The 27,690-nt window shown below is 37.9% G+C and overlaps 1 long non-coding RNA gene across 4 annotated transcripts in view; it reads left to right on the top strand.

The window, feature by feature from the left end:
- The window catches only part of LOC309664100, a 75,035-nt gene that overhangs the window by 23,542 nt on the left and 23,803 nt on the right, over positions 1-27,690 (top strand). For 3 of the 4 annotated variants that reach the window (XR_014265604.1, XR_014265605.1, XR_014265606.1), the window contains exon 3: positions 11,120-27,690. This exon is cut by the window's right edge. This is a non-coding gene — a long non-coding RNA (uncharacterized lncRNA). The remainder of the gene's footprint in view (positions 1-11,119) is intronic. The other variant, XR_014265603.1, reaches the window with a different exon arrangement.

The raw sequence follows: 27,690 nt of genomic DNA, 5'->3' as shown, positions 1-27,690 counted from the left end.
TCTGAATTATGGTTTTCTCAGGGTATACGCCCAGTAGTGGGATTGCTGACTCATATGGTTGTTCTATTTTTAGTTTTTTAAGGAACCTCCGTACTGTTTTCCATAGTGGTTGTATCAATTTACATTCCCACCAACAGTGCAAGAGGGTTCCCTTTTCTCCACACCCTCTCCAGTATTTATTGCTTGTAGATTTTTTGCTGATGGCCATTCTGACCGGTGTGAGGTGATACCTCGCTGTAGTTTTGATTTGCATTTCTCTAATAATTAGTGATGTTGAGCGTCTTGTCATGTGCCTCTTGGCCATCTGTATGTCTTACTATGTGAAATGTCTGTTAAGGTCTTCCACCCATTTTTTAAGTGGATTGTTTGTTTTTTTTGATATTGAGCCGCATGAGCTGTTTATATATTTTGGAGATTAATCCTTTGTCTGTTGTTTCATTAGCAAATATTTTCTCCCATTCTGAGGGTTGTCTTTTTGTCTTATTTATGGTTTCCTTTGCTGTGCAAAAGCTTTTAAGTTTCATTAGGTCCCATTTGTTTATTTTTTTTTTATTTCCATTTCTCTAGGAGGTGGGTCAAAAAGGATCTTCCTGTGATTTATGTCATAGAGTGTTCTGCCTATGTTTTCCTCTAAGAGTTTTATAGTGTCTGACCTTACATTTAGGTCTTTAATCCATTGTGAGTTTATTTTTGTGTATGGTGTTAGGGAGTGTTCTAATTCCATTCTTTTACATTTAGCTGTTCAGTTTTCCCAGCAGCACTTATTGAAGAGGCTGTCTTTTCTCCATTGTATATTCTTGCCTCCTCTGTCATAAATTAGGTGCCCATATGTGCATGGGTTTATCACTGGGCATTCTATCCTGTACCATTGATCTATGTTTCTGTTTTTGTGCCAGTACCATACTGTCATGATTACTGTAGCTTTGTGGTATAGTTTGAAGTCAGGAAGCCTGATTCCTCCAACTCTGTTTTACTTTCTCAAGACTGCTTTGGCTCTTCAGGGTCTTTTATATTTCCATGCGAATTGTAAAATTTTTTGTTCTAATTCTGTGAAGAATGCCATTGGTAGTTTGATAGGGATCGCATTGAATCTGTAGATTGTTTTGGGTGGTATAGTCATTTTCACAATATTGATTCTTCCAATCCAAGAACATGGTACATTTCTCCAACCGTTTATGTCATCTTTGATTTCTTTCATCAGTGTTTTATAGTTTTCTGTGTACAAGTCTTTCACCTCCTTAGGCAGATTTATTCCTAGGTATTTTATTCTTTTTGTTGCAATGGTAAGTGGGAGTGTTTCCTTAATTTCTCTTTCTGATTTTTCATCATTAATGTATAGGAATGCCAGAGATTTCTGTGCATTAATTTTGTATCCTGCAACCTTACCAAATTCATTGATTAGTTCTAGTAGTTTTCTGGTGACATCTTTGGGATTTTCTATGTATAGTATCATGTCATCAGAAAACAGTGACAGTTTTACTTGTTTTTTTCCAATTTACATTCCTTTTATTTCTTTTTTCTTCCCTGATTGCCGTGGCTAGGACTTACAAGTAACTATGTTGAATCAGAGTGGCGAGAGTGGACATCCTTGTCTTGTTCCTGATCTTAGTGGAAATGCTTTCAGTTTTTCACCATTGAGTATGATGCTTGCTGTGGGTTTGTCATATATGGCCTTTATTATGTTGAGGTAGTTTCCGTCTATGCCCATTTTCTGGAGAGTTTTTATCATAAATTGGTGTTGAACTTTGTCAAAAGCTTTTTCTTCATCTATTGAGATGATCATGTGGTTTTTGTTACTTCATTTGTTAATGTGGTATATCACATTGATTGACTTGCGTATATTGAAGAATCCTTGCATCCCTGGGATAATTCCCACTTGATCATGGTGTATGATCCTTTCAGTGTGCTGTTGGATTCTGTTTGCTAGTATTTTGTTCAGGATTTTTGCATCTGTGTTCATCAGTGATATTGGTCTATAATTATCTTTTTTTGTGTTATCTTTTTCTGGTTTTGGTATCAGGGTGATGGTGGCTTCATAGAATGAATTTGGGAGTGTTTCTCCCTGTGCAATTTTTTGGAATAGTTTGAGAAGGATTGGTGTTAGCTCTTCTCTAAATGTTTCATAGAATTTGCCTGTGAAGCCGTCTGGCCCTGGACTTTTGTTTGTTGGAAGATTTTTAATTGAGGTTTCAATTTCATTACTTGTGATAGGTCTGTTTATATTTTCTAATTCTTCCTGGTTCAGTCTTGGAAAATTGTACCTTTCTAAGAATTTGTCCATTTCTTCGTGATTGTCAATTTTATTGGCATATAGTTGTTTGTAGTAGTCTCTTATAATCCTTTGTATTTCTGCAGTGTCAGTTGTGATTTCTGGTTTTTCATTTCTAAGTTTATTGATTTGCATCCTCTCCTTTTTTTTCTTGATGAATCTGGCTAAGGATTTATCAACTTTGTTTATCTTCTCAAAGAACCAGCTTTTAGTTTTATTGATCTTTGCTGTTGTTTTCTTCGTTTCTATTTCATTTATTTCTGCTCTGATCTTTATGATTTCTTTCCTTCTACTGACTATGGGTTTTCTTTGTTCTTCTTTCTCTAGTTCTTTTAAGTGTAGGGTTAGATTGTTTATTTGAGATACTTCTTGTTTCTTGAGGTGAGATTGAATTGCTGTAAACTTCCCTCTTAGAACTGCTTTTGCTGCGTCCCATAAGTTTTGGGTTGTCATGTTTTCATCGTCATTTGTTTCTATGTGTTTTTTTATTTCTTCTTTGATTTTTTCAGTGATCTCCTGGTTATTTATAGCACACTGTTTAGCCTCCCTGTATATGTTTTTTTACAGTTTTTTTCCTGTAATTGATTTCCAGTCTTACAGCGTTGTGGTCAGAAAAGATGCTTGATACGATTTCAATTTTCTTAAATTTTCCGAGGCTTGATTTCTGACCCAAGATGTGATCTATCCTGGAGAATGTTCCGTGTGCACTTGAGAAGAAAGTGTATTCTGCCACTTTTGGGTGGAATGTTCTATAAATATCAGTTAGATCTATCGGGTCTATTTTGTTTAGACACATTTAAAGCTTGTGTTTCCTTATTTATTTTCTGTTTGGATGATCTGCCCATTGATGTCAGTGGGGTGTTAAAAGTTCCCTACTATTATTGTATTACGGTCAATTTCTCCTTTCATGGTTGTTAGCATTTGCCTTATGTATTGAGGTGCTCCTATGTTGGGTCCATAAAAATTTATAATTGTTATATCTTCTTCTTGGATTGATCCTTTGATCATTATGTAGTGTCCCTCCTTATCCCTTGTAACAGTCTTTATTTTAAAGTCTATTTTATCTGATAACAAGTATTGCTACTCCAGCTTTGTTTTGATTTCCATTTGAATGGAATATCTTTTTCCATCCCTTCACTTTCAGTCTGTTTGTGTCCCTAGGTCTGAAGTGAGTCTCTTGTAGACAGCATATATACGTGTCTCGTTTTTGTATCCATTCAGCCAGTCTGTGTCTTTCGTTTGGGGCATTTAATCCATTTACATTCAAGGTTATTATCATATGTATGTTCCTATTACCATTTTCTTAATTGTTTTAGGTTTGTTTTTGTGGGTCTTTTTCTCCTCTTGTGTTTCCCTGTTAGAGAAGTTTCTTTAGCATTTGTTGTAAAGCTGTTTTGTTGGTGCTGAATTCTCTTAGCTTTTGCTTGTCTGAAAAGCTTTTGACTTCTCCATCGTATCTGAATGAGATCCTTGCTGGGTAGACTAATCTTGGTTGTAGGTTTTTCTCTTTCATCACTTTAAGTATATCCTGCCACTCCCTTCTGGCCCGCAGAGTTTCTGCTGAAAAATCAGCTCATAACCTTATGGGGATTCCTTTGTATGTTATTTTTTGTTTTCCTTTGCTGCTTTTAATATTTTTTCTTTGAATTTAATTTTTGTTAGTTTGATTAATATGTGTCTTGGTGTGTTTTTCCTAGGGTTTATCCTGCATAGGACTCTCTGTGCTTCCTGGACTTGGGTGACTATTTCCTCTCCCATGTTAGGGAAATTTTCAACTATAAACTCTTCAAATGGTTTCACAGACCCTTTCTTTTTCTCTTCTTCTTGTGGGACCCCTATAATTCGAATGTTGGTGCATTTCATGTTGTCCCAGAGGTCTCTGAGACTGTCGTCAATTCTTTTCATTGTTTTTTCTTTATTCTGCTCCTTGGCAGTTATTTCCACCATTTTGTCTTCCAGCTCACTTATTCGTTCTTCTGCTTCAGTTATTCTGTTATTGATTCCTTCTAGTGTATTTTTGATTTCAGTTATTGTGTTGTTCTTCTCTGTTTGTTCTCTAGTTCTTCTAGTTCTTTGTTGAACACTTCTTGTATTTTCTCAATCTGTGCCTCCATTCTATTTCCGAGATTCTGGATCATCTCTACTATCATTACTCTGAATTCTTTTTCAGGTAGATTGCCTATTTCCTCTTCATTTATTTGGTGTTGTAGGTTTTTACCTTGCTCCTTCATCTGTGACATATTTTTTTGCCGTCTCATTTTTTTTTTTTTTTTTTGTGAGTGGGATTGTGTTCCTGTCTTACTGGTTATTTGGCCTGAGGCTTCCAACACTGGAGTTTGTAGGCTATTGGGTAGAGCTGGGTCTTGGTGCTGAGATGAGGAACTCCATGAGACCTCACTCCAATGACTATTCCCTGGGGCCTGAGGTTCTCTGTTAGGCCAGTGATTTGGACTCGGAGCTCCCAGCGCAGGAGCTTCGGCCTGACCCTGGGCTCCTGAACCAAGATCCCGCAAGCCATGTGGGGCGGCCAAAAAAAAATTTTTTTTAATTAAAAAAAATAAAAAATAAAATTAGACTAGGAAACTAACAGATATGTTAAAAGGAATATAAAACTAAAAATATAGATGAATGAACAACTGGAAAGTACATCAGTACCACAATAGTACAAAAGAGGAGGAAGGAAGAGAAAGAAAAAAAAGGGTGGGGGCAGTGCCTTGACTGTGGAGGGCAAGGCCTAAGCAAGAGCAAGTTTTGGGTGGTGGGCGGGGCCAATGCTCAGGACCCACAGGGCTGGAAAAGGCCCTGGCGGCTGTGGGGGGTGAGGATTAGGCTCAAGGGACAGAAGAGGCCCAGGTGTGCCCCCCACTCCTGGTCTCAGAGGGCAGGGCACCTCACCTGGGAGCCCAGCAGGCTTCCTGGGCTCGAGTGGGTGGGCAAACACCCTCCTCTCCTGCTCCTGTGGTCTGGGGTCTGGAGGGCCCCTCCTGCCTGCCTCTCCTGATCTCCCCGGCCTCAGGGGCTCTGATCCTGTCTGGCCTCCACTTCTCCTCCCCGCTCAGTCCTCCTACATCCTACTGGTTCACTTTGGGGTTCCTCCCGTCTCCTTGGGTGTTAGAGTTCCCCACCAGCGGCCGGCAGGTGCCCTAGTTGTGGGGAGACGCTAACTCCGTGTCTTCCCACACTGCCATCTTGACTCCGCCTCTAATTTATTTATTTTTATTGAAATATAGTTGATTTACAATGTTCCATTAGTGTCAGGTGTACAGAAATATGCTATAGATATTATCTTACTGATTCTTGCAGTAGTCCAAAGTGGTTGGAATTGGCCAGAAATAATTGTTTTTACTTCGCAGATAAACTGATGCAGACAAAATCTTTATATCCAGTCCTGCAATAATCAGTCAGTCAATCCAGGAACAAAGCCAAGTCTCTCCAACTTCTGACCTTACTTTCTCTTGACCATGACTCTCCAGCCTTGGAGGGGAGAGGTATGGACAGACATCCAAAATCGTGACTGTTTGTGGTTATTTAAATTCCCAGTAGGGCCCACAGGGCAGATTCGGACAGCTGCTAATCAGGGAAGGGAAGGGATGCAGAGACAAGGGAGGAGCAGCCAAGAAACAATATCGCAGCCTTGGGGCGGGTCCTGGTTCCGCCTCAAGGGATATAGGGAACAATATCCTTGAGCTCTTTACAGAACTAAAACCCCCAACAAATGGAAGATGTTAGCATTCTTCAACCAGATTAAAGGAAGCACAGAAACTCATCAGACCGCCCGAGGGCAGATTAAAGGAGTGCAGGCTCTGCACACATCCTGATCCTTACCAACACCCCATCCTTGAACCATTGCTATAAAGCTTCTCACCAGATTCCTCCAGGTTGAGACACACAGTTTTGAGGTTCATGAGCCTGCTGCGTCCCCCTTTTCCTGGTGGAGAAATAAAGCTATTCTTTGCTACTCCACCCACTAAATAAATAAATAAATAAATTCCCAGTAGGTAGTAGGAATGTGTGGGGTCATGAGTTAGTGAGGAAGTTCCATGTCCATGGTGTCTCTGCTGCCCATTTGCTGGGTGACTTCTCTTTCAGCCTCTCTGGGTTTCCCTTCCTCCTTTGCAGGTAAGATGCTTGGGCCAAATCAGAGATGGCTCACCTGAGGTCCAGGGATCCCTCCCTTCCCACCCCAGCAGTTGCATCATTTATGAATAGCTTTCAGGGAGTTGACAAATCTAAACTTCTGTATGACAGACGTGTGGAATATGTGCAGTTTTCTAAGCAGAGAGTTGAGAGATAGTATCAGATTTCCAAAGAAGTCTGTGATCAAAAATGACTGACAACAAACAAGTCAACAAAATTAGAATACATAATTTCAGAGGCCGTAACTGAGTTGAATACCTATGTATATAATCCTAGTATTCTAGGATTAAATGTCACATGTATTAAGAAAAGCCTTTTCCCAGTGTAATTTCCAAGCACTAATAGTTATAGGATTTCAAGACAAATAGCCTCAAAGCCAATCTGTGAATAAATATGAGAGGGCAGCCCATGATATCACTATATCTGAATGTGTGTGCAGTTGTAATACATTTAAGTCTCTTCATTTGCCCTTATTTCATGTGATAAGCCTACACGTCCTCCGTGAGAACCCCCGAGGAATGGTTGAATCGTTTGTCTTGCAGACACGTGGGCGCTCTCACTTCTCACAATATGTTGATGCTTTTTAAAAAAATGTTCCTGAGAAGACAGATTTGCTTGGGATCCCAATGTGTAAAGCTCGTGTTTTTGGTTGCAAACTCAATTAAGTGCATCATGTTGAAATCATAAAATCATTTCAGGAGCTCTTTATCACTTTTTTTGGAAAAAAAAAAAAGATTCTGGCAGCAAATAAGGGAGTTTCCTTAAAGTTTCTGAATGCTTCTATTATTCTCAGTGGGAATTTGCCAGCAGGACACTTGGAACTTGTCTGTTTTTGGAAAGCTAGGGAATTCTTATCATTATGTACATGGGAAAATATACCAACTTGTTATTTAGAGGATGCAAGGAAATGAATGGTGGTCTAGCTGGTTGGTGGTCAGGGACAGGTTGAATGATTCCCAAGCCAATTTTTCTTTCAGCCCCAAGATGTCTTACATGCACGTTGCAGTGCAAATGTCCTCAAAACTCTCTTTGTAGGCAACAACAGCAGTGACTGTGACTGCATCACTGCAAAGGCTGAAACCATTGCTCCAAGGTCATGATATTCTGATCTATTAGAGGCAGCTCCATCTCATATCACTGTTCTCACCTTCTCCTCCATCATCATGTCCAACTCATTCTTCATGCAGATATTTTCTAGATTTCTCTTTTTCTTTCCACAATCACAATCTAGTCTTAATTCCATTTCATCTCTACTACTCTTACTTCTCTAAATGCCCTCCCATTTTTTCCCATCATCTTTCCTCCTGTGAGTTCAGTTACACTGAGCAGTAAGTATTATCTTCCTCATGCATTCTTGATCTATTACCCACCTGTCTATCTATCTATCTATCTACCTACCTATTTCACGATCCTTTAATATTTATCAGTAAATACAAACAACCTGTAAGTAAGCCTTATTTTTTTCTGTATCACAGGACATTTATCCAACATTTATGTTCTATGAGGCGCTTGATAGTAAAAAGAGAAGGATGATAGAAATGGGCCTTTAACATTGCAAGGAATCACAGACTTGTAGATTAAATAGACATTAGACAATTATACTTTTCTTCTTAGCACTTGTCAAAATGATAAGTAATTGATTTAGTGTTCAATTTTATCTCCCTCACTGGAGAATGGACGATGGCTGTCAGTTCAATCTTATTCCCACCACCTAGCACGATGCCTGACACATAATAGGGGGAGAACACATATTTGTTGAATTAACTACTGAATCATAGCTAGGACAATGTGGCACATTCAAGCTTCAGTGAAGACAGCTAGGGTCTATTTTCTTCTGCAGAGAGAGATCAGAAAATGTTCCACAAAAAGGACAGTGTCTGAGCTGAAACTTATAGAATCTATATCAGTAGGAGTTGAGGAAAACAGGCAAGTTGGCTAGTGCTGTGGCAAAGGATAAATATAGGAACTGTTAGGAGAGAGAACTGGAATGGGCTTTTTCCTGTAAGTCAGCATTTCTGAAAGTGTGTTCTGAGGACGCTGGTCCTGCCTGTTGTTCAGAGAACATCGTTTTTCCATGGGCAGTAGTGAGCTGGTAAATGGTTAACAGGTGGCTTTCTTGGAAAAATTAAAAGTCTGATTCATAGCATTTGTTGGGAAGAGATGCGGTGTAGCACCCCATTGTATAGTATTTCTACCACATAGATAACAGACATCAGTAACTTCAAGATCAGAACTGTATGGGAGGAAAAACACATTTCCCTCTACCTTATGAGCTTTACCACACAGATTAACAAGAGGAAAACACACAGAAGTTTATGAACATGGATACCTCAGGAATACATGGGAGATACTCAGGGAAAAATGAGTCACTCCCCGAAATGGCTTAGCATTTAGGTTTAAATGCCATCTCAGTAGGGAAAGGGGAGAGGGGATGTAGGCCTCTTAGGGGAGAGGAAATGATTGTTAGGAAAGATGAATGGGCCCTTAAAAGAATGGGTGGGAGGTATGAGAGTTTGTGACAAAGTTTGACTCGGTGCGGTGTTGACCTCTGTTCTCTCCTGTGAAAAGAGTCCCTCCTTCCTAGTTGATGAAGCTCCCGGGGAGGGTGGTCTGTGACAACTGAGTCCCTTTTGGAGGCCCTGTCTTTTGGCAAATGAGAGTTCAGAGAAAGCCCCTCCCTGCATTTGCCGTTTTTTTGAGAGCCTACAGCTCAAAATAATCAGCACACCAAAGAGGTGTATTTTGAGGTACATATTCTCCCACTCTTCATAAGATAATTAGAAAGTGATGAATTTTGAGTATTCATTGCCTTAGTTTTTAATATAATTTATTTACTTGTAATTTCATATGATTTAATTTTTATACTGGTTGTGTATAATAACTGACCTTCACAATTCATGACACTTTTCACAGTAGTGTGGTTGATTTCCCGTGTTGTGTTAGTTTCAGGTGTACAGCACAGTGATTCAGGTATACATATATAATATATATATATATATACACACATACATACATACATATATATATTCTTTTTCAGATTCTTTTCCATTATAGGTTATTACAAGATACTGAATTTAGTTCCCTGTGCTACACAGTAGGTCCTTGTTGATTATCTATTTTATATATAGTAGTGTGTATCTGTTAATCCCAAACTCCTAATTTATCCTCCCCTCCTTCCCCTTTGTTTACCATAAGTTTGTTTTCTATGTTAACAGATGGCTTTTATAAGCTAATAGCTAAATCCAACATCCTGGTTAAGTATTCTTAATATACCATAGTTTCCTTTAAGAGATTCACCATGAATATTTGTTATAAAAAATATTTGAATTCTGAGAAGCTTTGAATCAAAAACACATATCTCTCTTAGTTTACCGATTGGGCAATAAACTTATTTTTAGAGTAATAGGTACTACTAACAAGTCTCAGAACAAGAGTGACGGCGTCGTGTATCTCGGGGGCATGCTGACTCATTGGCCAATCTGCTTATCTCTGTTACTAGAAATAGTGATAGAATTTACTGTTTCCCATTTTCCTTTTCCCTTTTTTCCTAATTCCTTATAAATGTAATGTATCCTCATTGGAATGCCTACTCCAAATCACATTCTACTTTCTCAGATTTCTGCTTGAGCCACATTTCTTCCAAGAAGTTTTTCGGTTTGTTTCCAGATAGCTGTCTGCTAGTTGTAGTTTTGCCCGTTACCCTGATTTTTAATTTTGGTCTTTTCTGCTTCCTACCTTTATAATTTCTACTTTTGTCCAATGGTTAATTATTTTTTTCCTATTGTACCATTTCTATTGGATATATGTAGCTGTCAACATAATGTATTTATAACATGGATTTGTGTTCATGCTTTTCTCACCTCTGGTAGTAGATCACAATCTGTACCTTCCATATTTGTATAATTCTAACAATGCTTGGTGCAGAATTCCATCAAGCGTGTTTGCCCATAATAATATTTCTAACCTCCAAAACAAGTGATTATAGAGAAGGGGTAACAGACACCTTCAGAATGCTCAAGTTTTGTTCCCAGCATACACAAGCTTGTTAACTAGAGCTGGAAGCCAATTGGTAGCACCTGGAAAACAATTCTGACTCTATATAATGGTTAGCTAGAGCAGAGGGCTGGCTGTCACCCTCTTATTTGTCGTCTGAACCTACCTCTGGAAGTGTGCCAGAAGAACAAACAAAAGAACCTTCACTTTCCCATTTACTTTGTAATCTCTTCCTCCTCCCCCACCCTCTCTTCTGCTCCCCATTCTCTTTTTTCCCCTCCCCCTCTCCTTCCTACTCCTGCTATTATTACTGCCACCCCCTTCTTTTTCTTCATTAATTTCAGGGTTACACTAAATAATTTGGCAATTCTAGTCATACTCTGGGAATTACAGAAATAGACCTGCCAACTTTAGAAATGTAAAGTGGAAAGACTTAAAAAATAAAACTGAATTATTGTCATATTTTTTGCTTTGGCCGCTGTTTTTCTTACCATCAGACCTTTTATTTCCCTAGAAATGTGAGAAGCATGGCAGGTAGCTCTATAGCTCCCAGTCTTACCTAAACTCTTAGAAGAGCAGACAATCTTCTATAATGCTCTTGTGCTTAATAATGCTACTGAGAAATAATCCAGCCTGTTTATGTTAGTATACTTTCATGTTGAACATGTCCATATATGTAGAATACACTTAAGAACTTTTCCTTTTAATATTGCATTATAGGACTTCCCTGGTAGCTCAGTGGTTAAGAATCCGCCTGCCAATGCAGGGGACACGGGTTCGAGCCCTGATCCAGGAAGATCCCACATGCCGTGGAGCAGCTAAGCCTGTGTGCCACAACTACTGAGACTGTGCTCTAGAGCCCACGAGCCACAACTACTGAGTCTGCCTGTCAGAACTACTGAAGCCTGCTCGCCTAGAGCCCTTGCTCCACAACAGGAGAAGCCACCACAATGAGAAGCCTGCGCACCGCAACAAAGAGTAGGCCCCGCTTGCTGCAACTAGAGAAAGCCTGTGCACAGCAAAGAAGACCCAATGCAGCCAAAAATAATAAATAAATAAATAGATTTTCAAAATATATATTGCATTATAATATTAGAATATTTTACTACTGAGTAAATTTATGTATTATATTAGCTCTAGAGGAAATCCGAGAAACCGTGTTGTTTAACTGCATCTACAATATTACAAGGAAGAAAAGCTTAAAGGTACATAACAGGCTTGCTGACGGTAAGAGGTAGAAAGCAGTTCTATTCTTTCCTTAGAGCCATGGCACTTTTTTTGTAATATAATTTAGTGTTTTTATGGAATATTCATTCCTTATTCCCTAAGAGAGTCCTGTGATTCTTTCACTTGACTTTTGGAGCCCTATTCCTTTACTTCACATTCTTTCATTTTTAAGAAATTTTCTCCAAAGAGGAAGAAAACCTTCCTTGGTTCTGAATGGCTTCGTGGAAGATGAGAAGTTGAGAGGACCTCCGGGGTGACTGGGGAAGGACAGAAACCTGCCTTGTTCCACAGGAAGAGAAGACTCCTGAGGAACTAGCTTTAGAATGAGATGTCTTCTCACTGTTGGTCAGCTCAAGTGGACAATCAAGGTCTCTTGGGAAGCGACCCAAGGCATTTTCACCTGGGAACAAACTTCAAGCAAGAATAGCTAAAGGACCATCTTAGCCACAAGAATTTTCAATAAAATACTCCAAGATTGTCTAACCTAGGCCATTATCATTTCAAACGAACTTCTCTAGATAATTATTGTAAAATATTTTTCCAACTAACTGCATGATGAGACTTTCCCTGTGGTTAACCATAAACCAGTAAGAATTTGAGGATTTTTATCAAGTATGATGCTCTGGTTGTAAAAGTATTGGTCTGAAACCAGGCTTTCTAAAGCTATGCAGAAAGCGGGGCCAGCCAACAGTTTGAGAGATATGAAGCTACCTCATGTTGATGGTACTTTAGGCTCTCCATTTCTCCTAGTTCAGGCTGGTTTGGTGACAGTAGAAGAGTTGCTTTCCTTAACAAAGCTCATTGTAAAGGCCATGGCAGTTTACACAGAAGAAGTACATAAAATAGAGTGTCTAGACGTGAAGACACCAAGGTGGGGAATTTGGAGAGATGATAACACAAAAGAAATCTCCTAAGAAATCCCTCATGGAAGAATCAAAATGACTGAGTAAAGCCTGTGAGGGAGACCTAGGAATACCATTCTGACAGAGTAAAACTAGGGCAGTGAAGTAGCTTGGAATCAAGCCATCAGGGAATAATTTACTTGAGATTCAACAGATACCTTATAAATAAGGAGGGAGGAGAGGCAGGTGAAAATGGGGTTGTTAGGACAGGTGAAGGGATTAGTTTTGAAAATGGGAGCAGGGTATTTCTTTCTTTGTGACAAAATTGAAGAAGTGTATAGGAGGAAATAAGGTAAACTTTTCAGATTAGAAAAGAGGAAGTCAATCAAGCTTATTAATGACTTAAACCTTTTCAGTGAAATAGCCTCTGGGTTTGGGTGTAGAAGACATACTAGGAATTTGAGGAATGTGAAAATTATTTAAAATAGACTCTAGGGGAAATAATGAAGAAAAGATTGCTAACTATTTTAAGCCTGGTTGAATTTAGTTAGCATGATATTAAATGAGTACCATCAACCGTCATGGGTATGAGAACGATGGAAACCATAGGATTAACCCAAGATAGGGGATTATCATTGCTGGCATAACAAAATGCCAGGGGAAAAAAGTATTCTTCGTTGATTTTTGGACATCTCTGAAACGACTTACCATGAAGGCTAGGCTGGGACAATAAAAAATGGGGCAGAGATACAAAAGGACTGTGGAAGGGAAATAAAAATGGAGTCGGTGTTGCTAAAAGAATCTCTAAAATGGAGCCAGGAGGCCATTAATGATGTGTGACTTATGTATGTCTCAGCCTGGATGGATCTGACCTTTTGACCACTTACTGTCCTGATGATGTCATCCAAAACATCTGCCAGAAACTCAAGATAGTTATTGGACCCTTACTCTAAAATACCTTGGAACAGCCTATGTACTTATCAGACCCCTACCCTAAAATAACTTGTGATTCTTAAGGACAAATATTTCCTGACTCACATCGGAGACAAACACAATTCTCACCAGTCAACTTTTAACAACCTCGTGGCTTTTTGTCTTTATAAGCCCCTGATTATTTCTCTTCCCCGGAACACTCTTTCAGGGTTACCTGAATCTGTGCCTTCTGAGTTGCAATTATTTATACCCCAAATAAACTCTTTTCTTATTTGCAGCCTCCTGCATTATTTTTTTCGTCAACAGGACATAGGAAGAGCTTAGAGGGAGTTCTCTGAGATATAGTACCTTCTTCCTATGGGGTAAAATGTTCTGGTTTATCTTGTTATGCTGTCATTTAATGTATGTGCAAACCATATAATCTTATTTCTTTAACTAAAAAATTCTTTACTTTAAAATATTCTGTTGCCACACAGAAATATTCGATCTTGCTCAAAAGCTGCAAGAAAGGTAGCCAATTACAGTAAATAGCATCCCTCTCTCCAATATTCTTTATTGTAAATGTAAATTGTAAAGGTCCTTTCTTTAAAGGCTAAGCCCAATTTTTCCTTTAATGTTCTCAATGGAGAGACCTACCAGTTGTTCAGTCACTATTCAGGCTTCTCTTCACCAAGATTATGTGGCTATAGTCATGTCACGTTTTTAATATTCTCCTAACAATCTATTAGATTGAACCATATGAGACTGTCATTTTTATAGGTCATAACTTGTTATGTATTCACAGTTTCAATGGTTCAACCTACTATTTCAAATTTCTTCTCTCTAACTTTGAAAATATTAGAATTAGACGTAGAGTCTGGTTGTTAGTGAGTAAAGAATTACAGTTTGCTTATGCCACAAACTATTTTAAATATTAAACTTCCAATAATAGTACAATAATAGCACCACTGACTTTCAAAGGAAGTAGCACCAGTAGTTTCTTAAGACAATAAAAACATGGTTCATCTTCAGAGCCTTTCAGTCACACTTACTCAAAGCCTATTCCCTGTCTTTCGTTTCTATTGTTGTTTTTTTTTTTTTTTCTCCTTGGTTCTCTTATGCAACTCCTATTCCATTTTATTTCTTCCCCATCAACTTCAATTTTATACTTAAAGCACCAAATCAGCTCACAAACTTAATGAAAATGTGTCAGTATTTCATTATTCAAATAGATAAAAAATTGTGTAGCCTCAGAGGCAGACCCTAATCTCTTGTTTGCTTCCTCTAACATTGACATGATGAGGACTCTCTGTTTCCCAGGGTTGTGAATTGACAAGATGCTTACATGAACAGTTTGGCTCCCTGGGCAATAATGGAACAAAAGGACCACAGCTAGCACAGTTCTGTAAATCAACATCCAGTGTGGCATGGCTGGGTTCTCTGTTCAGAGTATCACAAGGCTGAAATCAAGGTGTAGGCTGAGTTGAGTTGTCATCTGGATTTTTCTGGGGGAAAAATCCACCTCCTTACTTCATTCTTACTGTTGGCAGAGTTCAGTTCCCGTGATTGTAGGACTGAGGTCCCTGATTCCTTGCTGGCTGCCAGTCAAGGATTGCTCTGTGCATCTACAAGCTGTTTGCATTCCTTGACACACCACCCGCCATCTTCAAGCCAGAAAGGGAGCATTGGAATCTTTCTCCTGCTTGTAATCTCTGACTTCTTCTGCCCACAACCTTCTTTTTGTAAATACAAAGTATAATGGGGATTGTGAACCTGCTGAAAGTCCTATAATACATTCCAAAGTCCAGAGTAAGTCATTTGAAATTACATACGGCTTTGATTGCCCTATTACTGTGTAAATTTGTAGTTTAAGTGCAGCTATTCCAATGTAATGGTACTGAAGGATATAAGAAAGAATCATCTAAACTGGTATTTTCTAAAAAAAAATAGTATACAATCTGTAGTTTGTACATAACCCTTTGGATGACTAAATTCAAATCCTTTGAAAAATAATGACCATCTTTTCCTTTTTGTTATATAATGTGTTTTTCTAATGTCTGTCACAGTAAGTTCTAGATGCATCATAGAAGAAATATCCATCTTTTTTATACACACTGTTTCATCTATTTTGACTTTGTGTTTATGACTCATACGTTCAGTAATTATTTATGCCATCTATGTCAGAGAGCACTTGCATTTCTTTTTGATTATTTTCTATCTAGTGTTGGCTTATGAATATGCAATTATATTTCCCCATTTCTGTTGTTTTTCTTAACCTGTTTTTTCAGAACAAATATTTTTCTTTGAGTAAAAATGCCAGGTTGAGTCAAGCTGGATCTTACTGATAACCTTGTGAGTGCTTATCTAACATATACTATCACTTTCTACAACAAAGATGTTAGTTGAAAGCATCAATTATAAAATTAGTAGGGTCTAACAATTTAACAATATTTTATATTGTTTGCTTTTGCGTGGATTGATAAAACAAGAAATGATGTTAACTTGTTGCTTTCATTTTAGAAAAGGGATGAATTTCTAATTTTTAACTTAGAATGTACCATCATTAGATACCTTTAAGAAATTAATTTGTATAACTGATATTTGTCACTTTGATTTGCCATGTATATAATCCAATCATCTAGATATTGTGCGAAGATCTCTGAAACTTGGCGATAGAGCATGATTTTCCATATCCGGTATATCAGCCAAGTCCCCGAATTCGCATTGTTTAGAGATATCTGTCCTCCCGAGACAACTCTGACTAAAATAAAACGCTTTCTGGTGAACAGTTTTCCAGGCTTCAGGAATCTGTGCACTCTGTTCAGTTCATCCCAAACAGTAATTCAAAGGACTTGGCGTTAGGGAAATGATTGTAAAACATCAAAATCATACATTAAAAAAAATTTTTTAAGCGGCCACAAAAATGGCAGTATCTGTGCAAGGGAACATTTGGTTTATTCCACCTGCCAAATATATGTGTTTACCTCTTGGAAAAGAGAAAAATGTGTAGGTTAAATAAATTGTAAAATATTTTTATCTTGTAATGTCATTGACCCAGCATTGGGGAGGGTTTTTCCTTCCAGGTGAAAGATGTTCTTGAGTCGTCGCTCCCTGTTTCATTGCTCGGCAACAGATGTCCCACTGGCTTTTCCTGGATTTTTATTCTTCTGCGTCACCACCTGGATGTTTGTCCCAGTCTCAGTCTCAGAGATGGGGGATGTGTGTGAGGAGGTAGGTAAAAGTTCCAGAAGCGATCTTGTTTTGCAAAATGTATGCAATTATCAAGTGCATTAGGCTACATATCTCTGAAATGTGTGGCAAGTTACAATTTCCCAAGAATCAAATTGATTTTATTCCACTGATTTTCTTAGGAAACAGTCATATCTTGATTGCTCAAGTTTTACATCATCATTCCCTGGAAAATTGTGCTTTCATTTTGTAGTTGAGAAACAAGAAATACGCCACTTCACTTAATTAAGTCAGATAATAACTGGAGAAGTGGAGATGACTGTCTGCCCAGCAGGGAATGGGGTAACCAGAAGCTGAGCAGATGGAGAGCGAAAATGACTTTCCAGCTTTTCTGAGTTAGGTTTCTATGGTCTTTTTATTACTTTGTCTGAAATGCAAATTCCCAGAATGCCAGACACACCCGTATTCCAACACAAGCACAAAAACAAAATCGAAAGCCAACCACAGTTGAGTTTATTGCCTGTCACTTTGATTGGTCTTGTTCCCTCCCCCATGCTTCTCACCCCAACTAACTTGGGTAATCAAAAGCTGTCTCTGTTTAATGGGGAAAGCACATATATTAAGAGGGTTAATATATGGGACTTTCCTGTGTAGATAGATACTCAACTGATCAGAGCCCCCTCTTCTTGCTGACTCTGAACACTGCCAGGTATTACTGATATGGTTTTTTTGGCGGGGGGGGGGCACAGCTGACCTTTACTGGGGAAGGTAATAGAGACGAACCCTTATATCCAACCCTTGTTGCTGTTGGGCTTGTTTTCTCTTCTCACACAAGATTAAGGGGTAGGCTTACTTGAGATTCTACGTTCTGGCAAGCCTTGTTGCTGAACTTGGCAGGAGCATTAAAATATCTTTATTAGAAGCCATGAATCAAGTTCCATGGCAGAATTCATAACCTTCCAAATCTGGCTGCCTTCTTTTGTCAAACTTCACAGAAAGGTGTGGCTTAAAATAAAGTTTATTTTCAGGTGCAGACATCCAGTGATAATGGTAAATCTTGTTCTATAGCAAATGTGGGAAGTTATCGTTTAAATGAAAACACATCAACCTGTGATTTAAAAATCTATCTATGGAAGTTCTGAATATAAGCCAGAGAATTTTGCCTAGGAAAAGAGTTGGGTTGTAAAGGAACTCTGATGGATTTTGAAAAGCACCAGTATTTTCTTTGAGCCTGATGAAAATCCATTGGCTTTGGTTCTTTAAAGATGCATGTTGGAATAGTTATAATGGGAAATTCTGTTAGTTCTTTCTTAGAGCAAAGGTTTGAAATTGCTTTCTCAAAATTGCCTCCAAGTTCTAGAAATCTAGCCTGAGGGAGCCTAAAATCTCAGAGATCTACAAGACTTAACCTGCCACTCAGGCGTGGGTCCAGCTATCAAGGGAAGCTATAGACAATGAGGGGATTTTTAAAATATTGGCAAGAGAGTTTAGCGTGTGACTAGGCTCTCCTAAACCTGAGTCTTGTTTTTATAGCATGAACTGCAGCCACAAGGCTTCTCACAAGTAAAAGGTGACATAAAACAGACAAATCTGCAGAATGGGTCACAGAGAATCCCAAATGCTTCTTTGATCTTAGAAATGGCGGTGGGAGTAGTGGGGAGAAGAAACTAGTCTCTTGACCAAGGTGAAAGGTGGGAAAAGACAGCCTGTCAGTCCACAGAGATCAAGAGAAGCATCTTCAAGTTTGGTTTTGGTATGCACTATTATTTTGTATGAGTGACAGGTGGTAGACTAGAATAATCATCCTGGGTCAACTCTGAGAATCATAGAATTGTCCAGATAAATAGGGTTGAATGGCATTTTTAGAAGCCTGTTAAGTACCAGATCATTGTCTATGTATGCTACAGTTGTGGACATGAATGCTTTACAGACCCATTGCTTCGTACAAAGTAAAACTATTCTGTTTATGAAAATACTGTTGGTGAGTGGGAAGCATTAGCTTTATATAAAAACAATGCTGCGTTTTTAAGATTGGATGTGATTCTCTCATAGAGAATAATTCTATGTTAGCATAGAGAAGGAAGGGCATTGGCTATTTCAGCTCCTATGACTGATTCTTTGAAACCTTGATAACTGAGCCTTGGATTTAGTGGGCTAAACGATTCATGTATATTATGTCCCTTTAAGTCTCAGAGGACCCAAGAACGCATTTTTTTTCAGTTGTGTAATAGCAGCTGTCTGAAAACACTGAAATAGGTTGATTCGTGTTACCTCCAGTGTCTGTCTGTTGCTTTTAATTGTTCAGAGCACCATGCCAGGGTGTGACCCTGTTACTCTGAGACACATAGATTAGGAAATGGAACACCTTAGCTAAGTATGAGTGTATTTAACACGCCACCTGGCACGTCTCACAGCCACTGTGTGCTGTAAACACACCTTATTTATTAAGTCTTACAGTACAAACGTGACCGAATGGCCGAGGAAACAACACACCATTGTTTCTCCCTCAGTTGGCCTCCATTAAGAACATTTGGCTTGGAAGCTTGTCCTTCCCTTTCTATATATCTAAACACTCTGTCAAAAATTAAATGGAGTTTGAGCAAACTCTCGAAGATCTGGGAGGTGTTTGATGAAACTCTGTGTTTTTTTGGTTTTCTTTAGGTAATTGCTGTGCCCTTCCTCTCTGGTACAGACTGTCTGTCACAGAAATTCCCAGAAATTAAACTTCTTTCCATGAAGTGGGGAGATGAGGAAAGAACACCTCTGTTTTCGTTTCCTCCATAGAATAATGCATATTTGCTTTATAACATGCGAGGCTGACAGGTTTGGACTCTGCTTCCAGATGTCCAGATGGTTTAATAAAAAAAGAAGAAGAATACATGACATATTTTCTTTTTCTGATCCAGAAAGAAACGGCTTCGTGTCAAGTCAACTTGTAAGTTATAAGTTGAAGGAAACTGTTATGTAAATAAAGAAGACTGATAGGAGAAAACAGGGCAGGTGAAGGCACTCTGCCCAGAAAAAAAAAAAGGCATATAATAAAAATGACCTTTTTTTAAACAAAGACTGAAATGTTTATATGATTTAGCACAGTCTGAATTATATGTAGCTCTAGCCTCTGAGGTCATCTCAAATCCAATATATTTGCAAACAGCTAGTGTCCTAGAGTCTTTGCTATACAATTCAATAAAACTATGTTTAAAGTTAAAACTCAAAAAAAAAAAAGAGGAAAGAAACAGTATGAATAAGCAAGTTAAGACTGTGACGGCTTACCTAAGGCAGACATTCATCAATCCAGATACGTACTATGTGGAATAAATTTATAAACGTAGAACTTCTAACTCCTAAAAATTAAAACTTTCCTTTTCAATATAAAGTTTAGTATTTTTGAAGCCTCTTGACTTTATCTTGTAGCAAAAGCATGTATATGAATTTCATAGACTTGCTCTTTTGTTTTACAATATCCACTTTAAACAAGGAAGACTGAAAAAGCCCTTAGTTAAAGATTTTGCAATTCCATCTTGGCTATATCAACAATTTAAAAATAACAAACTAGTGTTTCCAGAGAAAAAATGGAGTGGAAAATGTTAGATATATGTATTTTGAATGGAGAACTAAAAAGTTCAGTATTATACACTATACATAGTATGTGAAGCCATATTTAACACTGAAATATTGAAAGGAAATCCATTTAACCTTTAAAACAAATGCTTCTTTTCTTTTATAATCATCTTCTGCATGCAGTAATTTAAACATACTCATTTCATTATTGCTGAACATTCTTAATTCTTGACAATTTAATACATGGAGATTTCTTTCACATTTTTATTGAATATATATTACACATATATATATAATACATATATACATGTAATATATGAATATATATTCACATAATCTTCAAACACCCATATTTTGAAAATATTCTGAGAATTCAATAGAAAAATTCATGAATGAGTTTTACAACAGTTTATATATATTTAGATTCAGGAACAGCCAGGCTATTCACAAATAATTTCAGCTTTGAGTAAATGTGCTAGGATGACCACAGTCATTCTGCCGAAATTTCCTAATCATTTCTTGGGAGGGGCGGGGTAGGGTAGGAGTAAAGGTCTATGCAGTCTGCACTGGGGCCCTGACAGTCCCTGACCTGGCCAGCTGGTGTTTCTGAGCTCAGTATTAGACCTGTTGGGATAAATGCTAATAAAGATAAAAATAAATGATACAAATTAAAAAATAAGAATAAAATAAAATTACTTGAGCACTCATGAAACTTACACATACATATAGGTAATATACTACATATACTATGTTATATATATATATATGATATATGGCATATATATAATTTCTCTTTAAAATTCACAGGAATCCTGTGAGATAGTTATTATTAATTTGATTAACCCAATTTTCTATATTAAAAAAAATTAAGGTAGAAAGAAATTAGTTACTTATAGTAAATGGAAATTCTCCCATTCATTACTAACCCAGACCTGGCTTCCTGGCCTGGATTGTGCTAAGGTCCTCTTGCTTTTCTGTGTAGGAAGAAATGTACTAAAACGTATTTGGCAGACTCAAGGCCATATTAAGCAAGTGATGGACTTGAAGTTAGACCCCAAGGCAACAGCTAAGACAGTTCTTTCTTTAGATAATAATTATGCAGGGAAAAGCAAGGAGCTGATTTTAAAAATCAAAATTAGCTCTGTCATGAAGGAACAGAGCTCACACCCAGAGGGAAGGAAAGTAACCTTAATTGCTTTGACCTTCTGCTGTTACTCAGAGGCCTTTGGACTCTGTGTCTGAGGTGGCTACCTTATGAATTGGCCAATATATAACCTAGTGGAGTGAACTTTAGACATCCATGTGGGAGGCTGAGGTTCTAGACTTAGCTCTACCAGTGAGTCAAGTAGCTTGAAGAATGTCATGGGAACAGTGGGTAATCTATTAACAGGACAAACAAAAACAACATGCTCAAATGCTTTCAAAGAAAGACATTTTAAACACAAGATATTATCATTATTGTTTTTAGAATAAGAAAATAAAACCCATTGCTTTAGTCCTAAAATATTTCCTCTGGAGCTTAATTTTCCCAGTGTTTAATGAATGTTTTTGTCCATTTCCTTGCAAATGTGTGAGAAAGCCAGAGGAGAAGTACAAGAAGGTAGGTACCTGGGTTATCCAAGAACAGCACGGTCGGAAAATACAGGAGTATTTAGATATTCAAAACCTAAAGGTTGCCGTTGAGCTACATTTATTATTTATCTGTTTTTTAGGATTTAGAAGTTGTCTACCGATGTTTGGGTAGCTAGAAAGGTAAGAGTAATAAATTATTTTTTTAAATTTAAATGTATTCAGTATTTTTTCAGTATAAAATCTCATGACTTCTGTAGTTGTATTTTGTTTTTGTTTTTTTTTCTCTTGGAAATATGACTATACTGAAGGTTAGAAGTCATACTGAGGAATTACTTCTCTAAGATTTTAGCAAATGTCATATTTTAAGGCTGTCATTTACACAATCAAAGCTTCTATCTTTGAGGTAGACATTTTGAGAGGGAAATAAAAAATAAGTTCCTCAGTTTGCCTTATACCATTATTTCAAGTTCTTTCTGATAACTACTTCATGTATTTTCTAGAAGTTGGATTCAGATTCTTTGGCTATAAGAATAAAGTATAATTATCAACTGATCACAGGGGCCATCATGAGAATGGTGTACTAACGAACTTTCTAAATATTAATTTTTCAGCATCATTCTTAGAAATTTTTTTTAGAGATTTATAAACCAATTTAAATAGATCTTTCTGCTGAGTCTAGGATTCTCTGCTGCCCTCTATCTGATTTAGTAACTTCAAGGTTCCCCTCTGGATTGCATTACTAATTTCTAGGGTGGGAGTGGGTGGGTTGGGGAGAAATGAGGGAAAATTTAGACTCTGTGGATCTTGTGGCTTGATAAACTTTGATATCCTACCAGGCTTCTACCAGAACGCCTATGGAGGAGAACAGGCTACTGGCAAACCAGCTGATGTGAAACCTAGAAGCCTAAACAGTGTAAGTTTAAATATTTCCCAATTAAACAAAATAAAAGGTCAGAATCTCAAAAATAAGACGATATGACATTAATCTACTGGTAAATTGGTACCATGGTTCAAATGAGGCTTGAATGGTATACCTTTCTTCCTGAAAGCAAACCATAAACCAGATATATAGGACAGGAGTTTTCACTTCCAAAAATTGTACATGGCATTAGTTTTTCTTAATATTCTAATTTTACACACCAGAGAGTTTTGTTACTGTTATCATTTTTCTATATAAAATATTAACTCAATACCAAGTGGTCAGGTTGTAGTTTTATACCTTAATATAATCTCTCTCTCTCTTTTGGTTAGAAAGAAATTAAAACATATTTTTTTAAGGTCTTTTATCTGTAGGGAAAAAAATGGTTTTCCCAAACTGATTTTATAGACATTCTTCTTTCAAGCTACTCCATAAATATTTGGAAACCTCCCTTAAATCAAATGACCTTTTATTTGATATGTTACAAAAAGGCAGTTAAAGATGTAGTGGATAGATAACAGAATGGAAGGAAAAAGAAGAACCCCATTTCTTTTGGAAAAGCAAAGTTTATTCAATGAAAGCTGAACTAGCTTTTAACTATGTCTGGTTGCAATTCTAGTAGTTAATCATTGCTTTTTGTCCGGTGAGACAAGTAGAAGTCTTTCGCAAAGCTGGTTCCTTTCCAGTTTGGATGGAAAGTGCAGCAGAGAAATCATGTCAATATCTTGTAAGGACAGATTGCCAAGAAAGTCGTTGACTGGCAGCATCAGGTGAAGTGAGGGGGTGGGGAAAGGGGGTAGGAAGGCGAAGCCTCAGGTTTAAAAAGGTGGCATTGGTTCAGTTTGTTTGTAGCAGGTTTTTGGCTTGAACCCTCTTCTACTTCAAGGACATGTTCTTAGGACTTTGCCAATTGTTGGTGTCAGGGCTCATACTCAAATATAGACATACATAGTCCAAATATTAAGATATCATTTATCAACGTTCTCTACATAGACTGGCTCTGGAGATAATTACAGAAAGTGAGGTTAGGTTTTTGAATACTCTTTGTCACTTTACTACTCTTTCCTCACCCCTTCCTTATGATCTGGTCTCCCCTGAGACCTGCCTTTCCCCTGTAGGCTCGTAAGATCCAAAACTCTCTTCCACCCCGTTCCTCCACCTAATAACGTTTGTATTCCATTTCCTGAGGGTTATTTCTCTGCTGGAGCTAATCTGATAAGGTAATGCCTGCTGAGTTGTTAAGTAATAAATAATTGCCCCTACTTTGCCCATCTAAGATTATAATTTTGAATAGTAAGATCTTTCAAAGCTTTATCTTTGAAAGCATGACTAATGTTGGGTATTTTATAGAATAGAGAAGCTGGTTAGTAGAGAGAACATATTAGATGAAGCAACCTCCCAATGGCGCACTCCCCTTTCTGGCCATATTTTTCAAACAAGACTTTCAAAGTTGGCATCCAACATTTATTAAAAAGCACTTGAATTGATGACCACATATATATATACTATCAAAGGAGTGCTTGGTCCTGATAAACTTAGTTTCTTTCCATCTAATATTCTTGAATTCATGAAATGCTGCAGTGAGTGAAAATAAACAGTAGTGATTAATTTAACCTTTGCTGTATTCTAGTATTTGCTCTCTGGATAAGTCCACCTTCTCAGATGATTTATGTATTAGTTGGGATGTTTTTGGTTGTAAGTAACAGACCTCCAACACAAATTAGCATACATAACAAAACAGATTTGCTGGCTCGCATGTCTGAGAAGCCCGGGCGTGTCCTGACTAAGGCGGTCTCCCCGTTTTCTGTGATTCCCTTGGCTGTGCTGTCCTCTGCATGCTGTCTTCATCCCGTTCTCACTCTGGTTCCCATCACATTCTCAGAATGGCTGCCAGTAACAACCAGGGCAACATGTTACTTGATTCACATCCAAGGGGAGAGAGATTGTCGCTCCTATAACCATTTAATAAAAGTCTTGAGATTTACTCTGATTGGGCCAATCACTGCGGCCAGGAAGAAGCCAAATGCTGATTGATCTGGGTTTGGGTGAAAGCCTCTATTGAACCAACCTTTGTTTTAAGTGGGGAAGAAATAATATAGCTTGGAGCTGGGATGGAGTCAATCCGTCCAAAGCTCATGGCGGATGGCGTACTGAGTGAGGGACGTTTCCAGAGAGAATCTGAGGGCAATTTGCCAAAGTGGAATCAATTCTAAGTATGTAACCAAATATTATTCACCAAGTTCCTTTATGTGGAGTGCATTCTTTCAACTTTTTGACAAATGAACAGGAAAACAGAGGTATTGAGTTAATTGCTTGTCAAACAGGAAAATTGTATGTGACTCATATCTAGTTCAGCAAAGAAAGCTCCTTTCTTTTTTTTTTTTAACATCTTTATTGGAGTATAATTGCTTTACAATGGTGTGTTAGTTTCTGCTGTATAACAAAGTGAATCATTTATACGTATACATATATCCCCATATCCCCTCCCTCTTGTGTCTCCCTCCCACCCTCCCTATCCCATCCCTCTAGGTGGTCACAAAGCACCGAGCTGATCTCCCTGTGCTATTCAGCTGCTTCCCACTAGCTATCTGTTTTACAGTTGGTAGTGTATGTATGTCAGTGCTACTCTCTCACTTCGTCCCAGCTTACCCTTCCCTGTCCCCGTGTCCTCAAGTCCATTCTCTACATCTGCGTCTTTATTCCTGTCCTGCCCCTAGGTTCTTCAGAACCTTTTTTTTTTTTAGATGCCATATGTATGTGTTAACATACAGTATTTGTTTTTCTCTTTCCAACTTACTTCACTCTGTATGACAGACTCTAGGTCCATCCAGCTCACTACAAATAACTCAATTTCGTTTCTCTTTATGGCTGAGTAATATTCCATTGTATATATGTGCCACATCTTCTTTATCCATTCATCTGTTGATGGACACTTAGATTGCTTCCATGTCCTGGCTATTATAAATAGTGCTGCAGTGAACATTGTGGTACATGACTCTTTTTGAATTATGGTTTTCTCAGGGTATATGCCCAGTAGTGGGATTGCTGGGTCATATGGTAGTTCTATTTTTAGTTTTTTAAGGAACCTCTCTACTGTTTTCCATAGTGGCTGTATCAATTTACATTCCCACCAACAGTGCAAGAGGGTTCCCTTTTCTCCACACCCTCTCCAGCATTTATTGTTTGTAGATTTTTTGCTGATGGCCATTCTGACTGGTGTGAGGTGATACCTCATTGTAATTTTGATTTGCATTTCTCTAATGATTAGTGATGCTGAGCATCCTTTCATGTGTTTGTTGGCCATCTGTATATCTTCTTTGGAGAAATTTCTGTTTAGATCTTCTGCCCATTTTTGGATTGGGTTGTTTGTTTTTTGATATTGAGCTGCATGAGCTGCTTGTATATTTTGGAGTTGCTTCGTTTGTCAGTTGCTTCGTTTGCAAATATTTTCTCCCACTCTGAGGGTTGTCTTTTTGTCTTGTTTATGGTTTCCTTTGCTGTGCAAAAGCTTTTAAGTTTCATTAGGTCCCATTTGTTTATTTGCGTTTTTATTTCCATTTCTCTAGGAGCTGGGTCAAAAAGGATCTTGCTGTGATTTATGTCATAGAGTGTTCTGCCTATGTTTTCCTCTAAGAGTTTTATAGTGTGTGCCTTACATTTAGGTCTTGAATCCATTTTGAGTTTATTTTTGTGTATGCTGTTAAGGAGTGTTCTAATTTCATTCTTTTACATGTAGCTGTCCAGTTTTCCCAGCACCACTTATTGAAGAGGCTGTCTTTTCTCCATTGTATATTCTTGCCTCCTTTATCAAAGATAAGGTGACCATATGTGCATGGGTTTATCTCTCGGCTTTCTATCCTGTCCCATTGATCTGTATTTCTATTTTTGTGCCAGTACCATACTGTCTTGATTACTGTAGCTTTGTAGTATAGTCTGAAGTCAGGGAGGCTGATTCTTCCAGCTTCGTTTTTATTTCTCAAGATTGAAGAAAGCTCCATTCTACTCTAGTAACCAAATCTTTACTCCTTCTTAGAACTGGATATACATACTTAATCATGTGAGAGATTCCAAGGAGCACATGGTTAAATGACACTTCTAGCCCCCAGCTGTGTGGGTAAGTTCTGAGATGCCGCATATGATTAATTTAAGAGGAAAAGATGGTAGCCAGCCAAAGTTATGAATTCCACATAACTGCTGTAAGATTTATGTGCCCATCCTGAGACTGAATGCAGGGCATGTATGTGTCTCCTATTTATACAAAGGTAATTCTGAGGAAAGAACCCATTCAGTGCTTAAAGAGTTGCCTAGGAATCTATTTCCTTTATTCTCATTTCTCTTCTTGATTCTATTGCTACTATGTCTTCTAAAAATCAATCGTTAGAAATTTTAATGTGATGTCCTTACGATAGCTCTTACTTTATTACAGTGAAGGGAAAAGGAAGAAGAAAACCTGTCTTCAACTTTCAGATCATCATGTTCAAATATTTAAGACAATCCAGGTAGCAGAAAGCAGCAAATAAGTATTTTTCTGCTTGGTATTGACAGGTAGACCTAGAGCAGCCATGCTCCACTCCCCAACTTTATGGCTACCAGAGTCTCTACATCTAAAAGTACCTCTTTATCTTCCTCTAGTGCCTAGAATTCTTATCTGTAGGATCATTCCTTGTTTGCTTTTAGACCTTATCCCAGCAAGTTACTTTTTAGAATTCTTAATACAGACTACAGAGTAAAACATGCTGTTCAGATGAAACTTAAATCACGTGCCAAGCTTAGAATGTAATATGTTTGGCCCTTGCCTATCTGGCCCTGGCTGTGTGTCTTTTTTCATTGGATAGGACATACCTGAACCAGATCAACTGGAATCCTTAAAAGAGTTTTAGAAATAGAAATGAAGTTAATATCTTTCAGAATGCCGGACATGTAGGTATAAAGGTAGAAGCATGGGAGCTATTAGTGGCCATATTTTCTACTCTGTGGACAGGACAAGCCAGGATGCAGTTACTACTGTGGTATTTGAGTCAAACAAAATCATGAAGGATGTGCAAGCTCCAACAGATATACCTAAATCT

This window comes from Balaenoptera physalus, assembly GCF_965194825.1.
Source record: "Balaenoptera physalus genome assembly, chromosome: 7".
In the NCBI taxonomy this organism is placed as follows: domain Eukaryota; kingdom Metazoa; phylum Chordata; class Mammalia; order Artiodactyla; family Balaenopteridae; genus Balaenoptera; species Balaenoptera physalus.
The sequence above is the reverse complement of the archived record's forward strand: the minus strand, read 5'-3'. Positions and strand labels throughout refer to the sequence as shown.